Here is a 12,659-nt window from a genome sequence, read left to right on the forward strand (position 1 = left end):
CTTTACTGACCTGCTCTCATAAAGACATAGATCTCAAGTGATTTCTTCCAAGTGTTTTATCTCCCTCATGACCTGTTAGCATTGTGTCCCAGCTACTTTTCATTAGGTATCCACTACTTCAGTTGGTATTGAGCTATCCAGCTATCTTCATGGTCCAGCAACCACTAGAGAAATTGTGGTCAGTAGGCCTAAGGAAAAGATAACTGACCTTTTCAGGCACTTCCACCGTACAAAAGCTAAAGATGTTTGTTAAGAAACCTTTTTCCCCTATAGGGAAAACTATAGTTCTTCCTGCTGTACTTCAGTTTAAGTCCTCAGATGAAATGCCATCTTTAGCATTTGCTTCTAGTGGATTTCTTCATCTAGTGGAGATAGTAAGAGTTCTTCCCTAGCCAGGAGGGTTATAGCTTTCCTTGGCCAATGACTATGAATCTCCTACAAGATTTCCCACTCAGTCCTCTCATCCAATGGATAAGAGGCTCCTCCCCTCATCCAGGTACTATTAGAAAGTATCAAAGGCTCAGGCTAACATCAGGTCTATTGTCTGAACTCTGTTTTCTTTTGGATACAAGAGGGCTTTTCTATTTCACACAGAATACAATATGGTGGCATTAAGACCCAATTCAAAAGAAGCTCTACCTGAGATGGAAGACTGGCATTAATTCATGTAAAATTAGGTGACAGAACAGCAACTCATATAAAATTAGGCAACGGGACAATGTCATCAAGTAGCAAACAAAAGAGGTAATTTTGAGGAAGAAGATACTTTTTCTAATATCCATACTTTTGAAATTCCCATTCTCTGCTGTCCATTAGTCATACCTGCTGGGTTGTGAGCCAGTGAGAGATAGTAGAAGTAGAAGGCAAGATTACAGACTCCCCACAGTACAGTTACTTTCTTCAGAAGTGGCCAATGCCTGGTTGGGTGACATTCTATATGAAGGTCCATAATGTGATTCCTGCAGATGTCACAGTGGTCAACTACAATATCCCAAGCCCAGCAAGCCACTGCATTTCACTTTTTTACTTCAAAGTGCTTGTCTGTGCTATTGTTAGTGCCATTGGGGGTATCTACATCCATCAGAGCCATTTTGGAAATCAAGTCTGCTATCCAAACTCTTAAAAGAATTCTTTTATTTAAGTCTTCTCTAAATCCCTTTGTTTGAGTTCTCTAAACTGATTTATTTGACTTTACTCTGTCCTCCTCCACTCTCTCAGTTCAGTGCCCAACTGACTTATCAAAAAAATTATTTAAGTTCTTAGGTCATATATTCTACTGGCTAAGCAAAAACCCTTTGGGCTCCATTTCCTCAAGCAGAGAAGAAACTGGGTAATATTGTAGTGAGGAAACTACTTTGAACTTTCTCCATTTTGCTTCTCTATCTGATACAAATAGCAATGGCTATGCTAGCAAGAGAAAACTGAAAATCCAGGTGACCTTTATCTCCTTCTCCCCACAATACATCATAGTGTGACCCTCCACAGGGCTCTCTCTACATTAAGAAGGATATTGATAAACTAGTGAGTATACAGAAAAAAGCAACTAAGACAGTGAAAGACTGAGTTGATGCCAAATATCAGTTGAATGAACTAGGAAGCTTTAGCTTGGAGAAAAGAAGTCTTAGTAGGGACATGAGAACTATTTAATGGTATTTGAAAGCTGTCAAATGGGAGGAATATTAGACCTGGAAATATAATAAGCATGCCATCTATATCTTTATCTTATTGTTCAGTCACTTTTCAGTTGTGTCTGACTCTTTATGACCCCATTTGAGGTTTTCTTGGCAAAGATTCTAGAATAGCTTTACCATTTCCTTTTCCAGCTCACTTTGTAGATAAGAAAATTGAGGCAAGCAGGTTTAAGTGACTTATCCAGGGTCATACAGATAGTAAATGTTGGAGGCTGAACTTGAACTCAGGTCTTTCTGACTTAAGCCCAGCACTCTATCCACTATGCCACCTAGCTGCCCACTGCCTTTAGCTAAGTCCTAGTGGTTAAAAAAAATTGTTTTAATAACATATTCCTGTACCCATTCCTAGGGATACTTCACTAGAGACCTCCATACAAATAAGACTGATCCATTTGATGACCTAGTACTTTGCCTATTCACACAAAAGGTTATAATTCTAAAGTGGGAGGGGACCTCATATGGATTTCAGACCAACTCCATCATTTCACAGATAAAGAAAATAAGACTTAGGAAAGTTAAGTATCATGCCACAGTCATCTATATAGTAAACATCAAAGGTGGGATGAATAAAAAAGCATTAAAAGCACTTTAATATTTACCTAAAATAGCTGGGTGATGTGGTAGTGGGAATGTTATTATTCCCAGTTTACTGATATAGGGAAATGTCAAGTCATTTGCTCAAGATCTCATAAATGATGAGCATAAGACTCTAAGCCTGGTGCTCTTTCCACCAAGAAACACTGCCTGTGAAGCTGAGGCAAGGGATAAAGATTTCCAAAGCAATGAGTCTATAAGTAAAATATCTTACAATCTCTCCATGCTGGCTCTCCCTATCCCAAAACTATCAGGTATTCAGAAAACTCTCCCAGGAAGCAAACTGAAGTGAGGACTTCTAAGGAAACCAGCATCATTAGAATTGCAATGTTTTCATGGCATCCTAGATTTAAACTCAAAAACAAGGAAGAAAGGAAAGCATCTATTACTACATGCCAAGCACCAGGCTAAGTGCTTTACAAATATTAGGTTATTTGATCCTCACAAAAATCTTGAGAGGCAAATGCTATTGTTATCTTTGTTTTACATTTGAGGAAACTGAGGCAGTCAGAGGTTCAGTGGCTTGTCAAGTGTGAGACCACTAAGAAGTACCTGATGCCATATTTGAACTCAGATCTTCCTTCCTCCAAGCCCAGAGCTCTAGCTCTAGTATCACCTGGCAAAGGTGAACTTCATCCAATCTAGAGAACATAATCTTAGTTCATAGATGAGGAAACTGAAGCCAAGAGAAGTCAAAAGATTTGCCAAGTCCACCTGGGAATAATAAAAATAGTAATAATAGCTCACATTTGTAAAGCACAACAACCCTGGAAATTAAGTGCCATTATCATCCCCACTTTACAGATGAGGAACCTGAGGCATAAAGGGATTAAGTGACTTGCCCAGAGTCATATTGCTGGGAGGTAACTGATGCCATATATTTGAACTCAAATATTCCTGACTCCAGACCAAGTCCACCAGACCAACATCGCAACTCCTCTGCCTCCCAATATAGCATTCTTTTCACCATATCATTCTACCTCTTCAATTTCAAATCAGATTTTAAATATACATGTGCCCATAAATCCCTCTGTCAAGAATAGCTCAAGCCCTGTCATTCTTACCTTTTATTTGCTTTGCTGCTATTGTAGCAAAAAAAAAAAAAATAGTATTGGCTTTTCAGTTAGTGATTACACATCATCACATGCCCAATTTATAATACCATGCCCCAAAGAACAGATGTAATAAAGTAAGGGCAGGAAGTAGCAACCTTATAAAACAGAGCGGCCAGCTTGAAAGTCTTTGCATGTGCGCCAGAAAGAAAACTGTCTGAACAGGGCCAGGGACCTTGCTTTGTGCAAAAGATTTCAGATGCTAAGTGTCAGGCTTAGGGTGGGTTAAAGAGTGAGTGAGTAATGAGCAAAATGGAACTCTAGATGACAGTATCTCCCACAGCCATCACCCTCCTGCAGGCCCTCATTACTACCCGCCTGGACTATTGCCAGAGCCTCCTCACAGTGTTCCCTCTGCCCTCTGATCCATCCTTCACCCTCTGACAGACACATTTTTCCTGAAGTCTAAACCTGGTTCTTTTGCTCAAAGCTCATTCATTTACACCCACATTTTTAGGAGCCTACTATGTGCAAGACGTTTGTCCTAGTGCTAAAAAAGAACCAACAAAATCTCTGTCTTTCAAGTAAAGTTCAGTCTCCTGAATTTGTCATTTAAGGCTCTCTCCAACATGGCACCATCTTAGCATTTCAGCCTTATCTCATAACAGGATTCTCACACACAACACTCTGGCCAAATAAGACTTGCTTGCTATACTTGAGAAAGGGTACAAAAACTATACTTTCTCATTCTTTGCTTTTTGTTCAGACTCTGCCCTATAACTAGCATGTGGTCTGCATTGACTGAATTCCTACACACAAATATTTCAATATACAAAGAAGACCAATAATTCCCTGCACACCTCCTTTAAACCCCAACTCTAATGCTTCTTTATCCAAAAAGTTTTCCCTAACACCTTACCCCCTCTTCTACCAGGCAGTAATGAGTCCCTACTCTTTGGAACATTCCATAGTCCTTTGTTTACCTGTTTATACACTCTACATTTTCTCAAGCATTTCAAGGGACTTCTAGGACCCTAAATCACCTGAACTGGAACAAGAATCTTCTCTATAATATACATCATATAATATCCAGATGACCTAATGGTCATCTAGACTTTGCTTAAAGACCTCCAGTGAAACAGGTAGGGAGCTACCTCCCAAAACATCCCCATTCCACCTCTGGAGAACTCTAAAAGGAAACTTTTCTATTTATCATGTCCATTCATCAACCCTCCGCAATGTCTACTCATTCACTTCTCTTCATTCTAGATCTAGAATTAAGCAGAACAAACCTGGCTCCTCTCTCACATGCTAGCCCTTTAGACCCCTGAAAAAAAAAAAAAAGCCATTGTGTCTCCCTGAAGTCTTCTTTCTTCCAAGTTAAACATTCTATTTCCTTTTACTCACCTTCACATGCATGATCTTCAAGGCCCTTTGTAGGGTTGGTCACCTTCCTCTAGACATTCGCTAGTTCATCAATGACCCTCCTAAAATGTGACACCCAGAACTGAATACAAAGAATGATCACAGCCCTAGACCTAGCATTATGCCTTACTTAATACAATGAAGCCCAAGAGTCTTTTAGTTTGGGGGTTGCCCTATCACACAATTGACTCCCATGGAACTAGAGTTTGGGGAAATTTCTGATTCAGAAGGTATCTAAAATCTGAGAGAGATAGCAGTGCTGACCAGGATAGAAATTTCCTCTTGTTTAGGATTATTTATTTGGAATAATTTATATACTTAGGTGTCTATCCCTGGCCAAGATGCTTTCCTTCCTATTTTTTTAAACCATAATCTTAATTGGATTGAATATTGCTTTCAACTCATTCTCACTTAGCCCCAGAGAACACTCTGTGCTGAGATAAGTGATTAGTTTTCCACATAACCTCCCAAAAGGTACATTTTCCTTAAAGGGCCTTTATGCCCTGCAGCTTAATTTGTCCCTGGGTCTACAATTGCCTCAATGAGGTCAAACCTACCCATAAAGTAAATGATACCTGTAACCAGTGTCCAGTATGGCAAGATTAACCTTTCCTAGATATCCGACAACTGGTCACCTTCTCTGTGAGTTAGGAGGGTCACCCCCTTGGATTGGATTCAGCTAAGAGGGCCCAAAGAAAACAGGGGGTGATGGTCATCTATCTGTTTCACAGAGGACCCCAGAGTCTCACCCATAGGACTGCAAAAGCTGCTGAGAGGCCCCTGACTCAAGAAAACCTGGCCACCGATGCCTTCTCTTAAAGACTCAGGATGCTCTGCATATTTCACAATAGCTTCTATTTTTCCTTCATTCAAGATGTTCCCAAGACTGACCTTAAGTGTAAGATGTAGAATCTATTCCTGACCCAGGCCTGAACTCACTTCCAAACCAGAGCCTCTACTTTCTCTGTCTATAAAACAAGTAAAGCGTTCCCTATCGTCTGACTATCTCACAGGTATATTACTAGATAAAATGAGACCACAGATGTGAAAGTGCTCAGCTGCTATTTAAACACGAGGTACCTTTTTTATTGTTATCATTTCTAGTATGTTCTGACCCTCAGGCTCTGCCAGAACTCCAGGGAGGAAAGCTTCCCAAGCTCAGGGCTTCCATATTTTTCATAAACTAGAGCTGGTAGTGAGTTATGTGTGTTTATGACATTTTGTACCATGTAATTGCAAAGCTGAATTTATGCCCCCTTCAAGACCTGGAAGAAATAAGCAATTGTCTCATCTATCTGGACACATCTCTCAATAGGTAAGGCAAGGAAGGGTTGTTTGGGTCAAGGCTATGTATGGTCAGACTGACTCCAGAGGTAACTGGAGGGGAGAAGAACCAAGCAGCTTATGGTTATATAAGATTAATGTATTTATGTATACATATATAAATTATATAGAGATATTCTGTACTAGCAGCTTATAGTTATAAAAGATTGATATATTTTATGTATAATGTACATTATATATAAAGTTATATATTACATGTTTGCAGCTTATGGTTATATATGATTTATATTTTATATGCATAATGTATATTATATATAAATTATATATTCTAATAGCTTTATACAATTTATATATTTTATATATAATGTGTATTATATATTATATTAAGCAGCTTGTGATTATATAAGATTTATATATTATATATAAATTCTACATATATTAGCAGATTATAGTTATATAATATTTATATTACAACTAGAATATGTAGCTTATATAAATTATATAGGTTATATATCAGCAACTATATATGTAAGTTATATATAGTTATATATTATTTATATATATGTTATATAAGTTTTATATTATATGTAATATTTATTATATATAAAGTATATAGTATATATAAGTAGCTTATGTAAATAGGTTATATAAGATTTATATATTATATATTTATTATACATAAATTATGTAGTATATATAATCAGCTTATATAAATAGGTTACATAATATTTGTGTATTATATATAATATTTCTTCTATATCAGTTATATATATATATAATATATTAGCAGCTTATGGTTATATAAGGTTTAAATATTATATGTAATATTTCTTCTATATAAATTATATATTATATATTAGCAGCTTGTGGTTATATAAGATTTTAAGGTTTACAGTTCATGTTCCTCACAATAACTATGTGAGTGAGCTATATGTGAGTGAACAAATATTATTACTCCAATTTTACAAATGAGGAAATAAAGTGAGGCATCTTGAATAAGCAAAACAAATTCTAGATACTCACAGCCAAGATTCAAATTCCATATCTTGTGCATCCATATATCCACATATATTATGAATCCTCAATTTTGTGTTTAATTATATTTTAATTTGATAATAATTAATAATTTAATTTTCATAATTTATCAATAATTTAAATTAATGTTTACATCCATACCATTTTTAATCATTGTTTTCTGACATTTTGTAGCATTTCCCTCCCTCCCCTGAATTCTCAATGTTAAACATTTTTTTTAATTTTCCATCCCTCACAAATGCTAGAGGATGGGGGCTGGCAGAAAATTGGAAACAAAGACTAGGTAGTAAAGAGGCTTAAGAATTTAATGCTTCCAAGTTCAGAAGACCCAATGTGTCTCAAGTCTTCTCATTTTACACCTGAAGAAGCAAGAGGTTTCACTAAAGACTTCTAAGATCACTACCAGCTCTAGATCTATGATCCTAAGAAAGATTTTAAAGTTGTTTCTTACCCCAAATCATAGTTAATCTAAGCTAGCTAAAGACTCAAACTAGGTCTTATGACTTAATGAATGAATGAAGAATTTATTAAGCCCTTACTTTATACAAAGCACTGTGCTAAGTGCAGGGCTTACAAATCAAAAAGTCAGTCAGTCCCTGCTCACTAAGAGCTCACATTCTAATGGAGAAAAAACACATCTGGGAGATTTCCGATGCAAATCAGATGAAAAGGTTTTTAGGGCTCAGCAGCAAAAGCAAGTGGTAACATCTCTTCTTTAATGTCACTTCCAACAATAAGATCATATCAGTTTCTGGTGATGAACCTTATAACACTAGGCTGGAAGCATTGCTAGTTCAGAAAATCAGGGTCCTGCACTACTTCCATAAGAATCCAAGAGAAGATGATGGTCAAGATGCTGGTGGTGGGTTTTATTGCTTGGCATATGCTGCCCTCTTCCTCAGTGCCCTGCTGCTTCAACTAGGTTCAAGGACCTGACCTCTGAGTGACAGTTGGTTGGGGATGGCTTGTAATCATAAAATCAAAACTGTAAAGAACCGCAGAGATCATCTAGTCCAATTCTCTGCCTTAAAGCATGGATCCCACTTATATTTCTCCAAGAAATAGCTATATGAACTTCATTTTGAGGATCTCGGTGATCAGGACTCAAGATCTAATAAGATGCCCAATCCATATCTGGATTCTCTCATTGGAGAAATCTAATGCAGTCTTGGACTACAATGAGAGGCATAGCTAATAGGAATAATGAGGGCATAGTTCTGTTCCTCTCTATGCTGGACAAATCATATCTTAAGTATTGTGTTAAATTCTGGGCACCACATTTTAGGAAGGCCATTAATAAGTTTAACGGTATACACAGGAGGATAACTGGGATAGTGAAGGGGCTCAGGTTCATGCCCTTATGAGGATCATTTGAAGGAATTGGGGATAGTTAGCCTAGAGATGACAAAGCAGACATGAAAGCTGTCTTTAAAAGTTACCAATTATTTCAATGTCAAATCTCATGACTTTTTTTTTTCAGTCTTCATCCTTTTTGATCCATCTAGTTGTATTTGATACTGTTGACCATATAACTCTTCTCAGATGTTATCTCCTCTTGGATTTTCATAATACTACTCTCTCATAGTGCCGAGTGGTTAATGAACTTATCTGTAGTCATACCAGAAGTAAACAGAAGAACTGGGATTCAGATATAGCTATAAACCAGATGATTGATCTCCCTGGATAGAATGTAAGCTTGATGAGGGCAAAGACTCTTTCAATTCTCAGTGCTTATATGCCATAGTGCCTGACACATAATTGTATTTAATAAATATTTGTTGATTCATTGACCAATTAAACTTAAGTCTTCTTCATGCCCTATTGTGATAAGTGAGTAGTATCATGATATGATATCATTATTATATGCAACTCTGTACATTATACCACTTATAGATATTATCCAAGGATATTGGGTTATGGGTATTTTGGGTTTTTTCCTTTGTTTGCATAAGATATGAGAGTAGTTCTTAGGAGAAAACTAAGAAATAATTGGTATAACCAGGCATTCCCTAGAGAACTAGGTATAGCCCATTTATATACCAAAATGGTAACTATCAAAGGCAAGATAGAACCCTTCATGGGTACATTTCCCAAGAAGAAAGGAAAAAGCACACAAATATATTTAGAACTGTCAGCTGATGCTGACTGATGTCAAGACAAAGCTCCAGTGTGTGTTGGCCAAACTCAACATTCAATTCTTTTGCCTTGAATATTTAAGTCATTCTTGCAGGAACACCTCATCAGAGAGGCACTGAACCAAGATGGCACCCCTTCAAAACAGCCTTCCTGGACAGCTGCTGAGGAGCTGACCTCATGTCTGATATTATAGCCTTGGCAGGGGAAAAAGGTGTCGTTGTTCCCTGGCCTGCTTGTTGGTTTGAGAACCCATTTGGTTTGATTTGAAACAAAAGCCAAAAAGGGGAAAAAAGACAGGAAGTGTAAAGTCATTCTAAGCTGAGAGAGAATCAAGAATCAACTCATTAACTCACACCTGAACCTCATACTCCCTTAAGGATCTCAAGCTTCTAACAGGAGAAAGGCATGAAGATCTAGGAGACTCTAACATACTCTTTTGTTCCTAGGGTAAATTACTTCCCCTTCCCAACCATAAACTGATCACACCACACAACTGCCTAAAAAATATTTATAAACCTTGGGGAGTTAGAAACAGATAAAGCCAAAAGAGAACAACTCAGAAAGGTCCACTATTTCTATACAAAACATTTAAAAAGTACTTCAGAGTCTACTAAGATTGTATAAAAACCTTCTATTTTTCTACAATGCCCACTTCTATTAAGCCCCCTAAACTCGTATTGGCGAACCTATGGCACAAGTGCCAGAAGGGGCTTCTCCCTTCCCCCTCCCCACATGCATCACCTGCCCTTCTGCCCAGCAGCCCAATGGGAGCATTTTCTCCCTCCCCCATATGGGGTAAGGCAGGAGGCTCACATGCAACATGAGAGTTGCAGTTCAGGTACTAGGTCTCTAAAAGGTTTGTCATCACTGCCCTAAATTATACTAGTTACCAACTAAAGATCCATTACTTAGCTTAAAGGCTAAATGTTGTTGTAGTCTTAGACAAGTAATTTTACCTTAAGCGCCTTGGTGTCCTCATTGATAACATTTAATAATATTTGCCTGACATTTTGGAGGATGAAAAGAAATAATGTATGCAAAGTGTTTTTTATAAACTTAATGCACTGTTATTACTATTGTCACCATCACTGTCATCTTGTTCTCATCTTTTTGATGGGTCTCTGATAGATAGAAATAGCCTAAGGGCAAGTAACTATCCTGCTACAGGTAAATGAAATGACTGCTCTTTGTAATTTTATAAAAGCCTTATGTTATTAGCTCATTTTCTATAGACTCACTGAAAATATCTTTGGGGCAACTCCAGTAACAAACACGTATGCCTCCTCCTGCTCCCTCATGGTTTTCATTTCTTCTCCTGGATCTAGGGCTCATCACCAGTTGTTCTGACTTTTGTCTTGCCACTGGTCTTCTTCCATTCCTCTGGAAGAGCGAGAGTGAGGCTGATGACTTTGTGCAACTCTGCTTTATATGAATGTAATTCATATACAAGTCAAGATAGCACCCTGTTGTGTTGTTGGTCCTCTACAAAAATGAAGGATGAACAATAGCAATTAGGTATCTATGTTTAAAAAGCTTTTCATTCCATGTAGTCTGGAGATTCGGGAGGCCTCTATTTTTAAAAATATTATGCTTGACTATTATTCTTACTCTTATTATCATGGTCAGTTGAAGGGATGACAGAGAGTTTAAAGAGAATTGGAGAAAAAATCCAACAAATATATCCAGTTTTATATTTCCACCATAGGTTAAATGATCTTAGAATGGAAAAGGATTTTAATATTGGTCTAATCTAAACCTCTCATGCTAATTAACATTTGTGTAAATTTGGCAAATACTATGTAAATAACTACATAAATGTTCATTATCAAACGTGCCAGGAATTGTGTTAAGTACTTTACAATTATAATTTCATTTGATTCTCAAAACAACCTTGGGAGATAGGTGTTTTATTATCTCCATTTTTTTTAACAGATGAGGAAACTTGAAGCAGACAGACTTGCCCAGGGAGGGGGATTATGAGAGGGCAGGGAAAGAACGTGAATCTTGTAACCACAGGAAAATATTCTAAATTAATTAATTAAATAAAATTTTCCCCAAAAAATAAATAAAATAAAATAAAACACATAAGATGAAATAAAAAATAAAATAAAATAAAATAAATGACTTGCCCAGGGTCACACAGCTAGTAAGTACCAGAGGTCCCATTTGAACTTGAGTCTTCCTGACTCCAGACCCCACCAGCTGTCCATTTCACCACCTAGATGCCTCTTCTCTGTTAGCTACCTATTACGGATAAGGAAACTGAGACCCAGAAAGACTAAATGACTTAGTCATAGAGTATAAGAAGCAGAGCAAAATTCAAACCCCTGTCCTGCAGATCGTGATGGCCCTTTGGAATAACCCCCTCCCTGAAGATTCACTGGGAGCAATACCTCCAACTTCCATGACCCAGAGGAAGGGTCAGAGGCCAAATAAATAAATAAATAAATAAATAAATAAATAAATAAAGGAACTTCCTTCGGCTTACCCCAAAGCCTTTTAGGTAAGATTCCAAATAAAGGTCCAGGAGCCTTAACTGCTGGAGCCTCCGTCAAGAAAACCCTATGCCTTGCTCCCCCTATTCTGAGAAAGAAGAGCCAAAGGCATCTCATTTAGAAGGTAGACATAGCATCCTTACCCTCCCATTTCCTCCCACCCCGACTCCACTTCTTAGAGTTGCCAGGCTGTGGCCTTGGTATTGTTTAAAAATTGATATTATGCAAATGGGCAAACTTAAAAAGCAATTGCTTCTTAAAGGTCAGCTCTCCTGTTTGTAATCGGACCAAACAACAACCAAAAAAAAAAAAAGCTAATTAGATGCTTTTTGTGTATGTCCACATGAGAAAAGAGAATTTGGAGAGCTCTCCTGAATCCAGGAAACTGCAGTTTATGCACAGACTGGCCTGTCGGAAGGATTATCCTCCTTCCATAAGCAAATTGCTTTTTACCTGAAAGATACCTCATCCACTACTGCATTATGGAAATTTGGGGAGGTTTAGCATTAGTGACAGGTTTGAAACTCATGTCCCCAAAGCTTTGTTGGCAGAGCACCTGCATTGGCAGGGCCCCTGGGTTGGCAAACCTCAAAGCACACTGGCAAGGTGCCATGTCCCAAGTAGCCACTCACCATCTTTGCCTCCCTAAGTTTTCCAAAGCCTCGTTGAAAGAGCCTTGAAGACTCTGGCCTCTTTTTTTTTTCTCCTCTTTTCAAACCTTTACCTTCTGTTTTAGAATTAATGCTAAGTATCAATTCTAAAGCAGAAGAATGGTAAGGACCAGGAAATCAGTTAAGTGACTCGTCCAGGGTCACATAACTAAGACGTACCTGAAGCCAGATTTGAACCCAAAATATCCCATCTCTAGGCCTGACCTTTTACCTACAGTATTACCTAGCTTCCCCTCTGGGATCTTTCTGAAGGAAGCATAGGCTCGCCCAGCTGGC

The 12,659-nt window shown here is 37.7% G+C and overlaps 1 pseudogene; it reads right to left on the bottom strand.

Moving 5' to 3' along the window:
- Window positions 1-771: 771 nt before the first annotated feature.
- On the bottom strand, window positions 772-12,347 carry LOC103095540 (E3 ubiquitin-protein ligase RBX1-like; annotated as a pseudogene).
- Window positions 12,348-12,659: the final 312 nt, after the last annotated feature.

The sequence above is a fragment of the Monodelphis domestica genome, chromosome 1 (genome assembly GCF_027887165.1).
Source record: "Monodelphis domestica isolate mMonDom1 chromosome 1, mMonDom1.pri, whole genome shotgun sequence".
NCBI classification, from domain to species: domain Eukaryota; kingdom Metazoa; phylum Chordata; class Mammalia; order Didelphimorphia; family Didelphidae; genus Monodelphis; species Monodelphis domestica.